Below are 1,153 nucleotides of genomic sequence, written 5' to 3'. Positions count from 1 at the left end.
TTAAAAAAAAAAAACTAAGATTTTGAAGTGTTTGTTACTGTTGCATAATATAGCCTATTCTCACTGATACATCTTTTCTCCCACATCACAAAATATTGTGTCTCCCCTGTCATCTCTCAGATGTATCCTTCCACTTGTTCTCCATCCTCAGAGATGCTGTTCCATCAATCATTCTGTCTGTCTTTATTTCTCTCTCTCCATATATATATTGTGTGTATATATGTATATATAATGTGTGTGTGTGCATATATATATGTATGTGTGTGTATATATACAAACACATAGATAATATATATATATATATACTCAACCTTTCCTTCATTCTGCATGTATCTTTAATCCTTTCCTTCATTCCATTTAGTATAAAAATTTGTTTAAAGTAGTGTTACAGCTTTTTTAGAATTTGTCTAGCAGGCTTTCTGGTTTTCACCATAAAATGCCCCACATGGATTAATAAAAAAAATTGTTAAAAGTAACCCCAAATTTTCAATCTTTTAAAAATGTCCATTATTGATCCTATATATCTCCACAGCTTACACAAATGGGCCAAGGCCTACTGCCTTGCTTGCACAATATAGTCTTTATGCACTGCATTCACTTGCACTCTTCCCATTTACCCTTCACCCCATCATAATCTCATAGCCACCCCACACCATTCTATGACAGCATTCTTCCCAAAATTATATGTGCACTCAGGTGCTAAACTGAATGGACCCTGTACTGGACATGCTGGCCTATTTCCCTCTGTACATACTTCTTCTTCTTTCTTAAAAGGGCCCATTCCCAGCCCTTCTGAATGAATCTGCTGTGCCTTGGCCTACAGGCTCCATTACATATACTTGGGTGTACTTTCCACCATGAGACTCCCCCAAGAAACTCCCCAAATCAGGCACAGCTGATTAGCCATGAGAAGACAGATAATCTAAAGGCAACCAATCCATAGGAAAGGCCAGAAAATTGTGATTTGTGTACAGGTTCAAGAAAAGGATCGTGGCTAGGTTTTCTTTCTCTCATGAATTTGAACTAAGATCAAAGGAAAGTTGGCATTTGGTGACGAGGAAATGGTCCTAGGAGTCTACAAAAAATTGGAACCAGGTCAGCACTACGGCCATATACAAGACACCACAGAGCATGGTATTAGCTGACAACAGGT

General features: G+C 37.8%; 1 non-coding gene across 1 annotated transcript; it reads left to right on the top strand.

The window, feature by feature from the left end:
- Positions 1-380: 380 nt before the first annotated feature.
- LOC116465916 (U7 small nuclear RNA) lies at positions 381-444 on the top strand. Its single transcript, XR_004247292.1, has one exon. It is a non-coding gene; the product is annotated as a U7 small nuclear RNA (small nuclear RNA).
- Positions 445-1,153: the final 709 nt, after the last annotated feature.

The sequence above is a fragment of the Hylobates moloch genome, unplaced genomic scaffold, assembly GCF_009828535.3.
Source record: "Hylobates moloch isolate HMO894 unplaced genomic scaffold, HMol_V3 SCAFFOLD_14180, whole genome shotgun sequence".
Taxonomy (NCBI): Eukaryota; Metazoa; Chordata; class Mammalia; order Primates; family Hylobatidae; genus Hylobates; species Hylobates moloch.
This window is presented reverse-complemented; position numbering and strand designations above follow the sequence as displayed.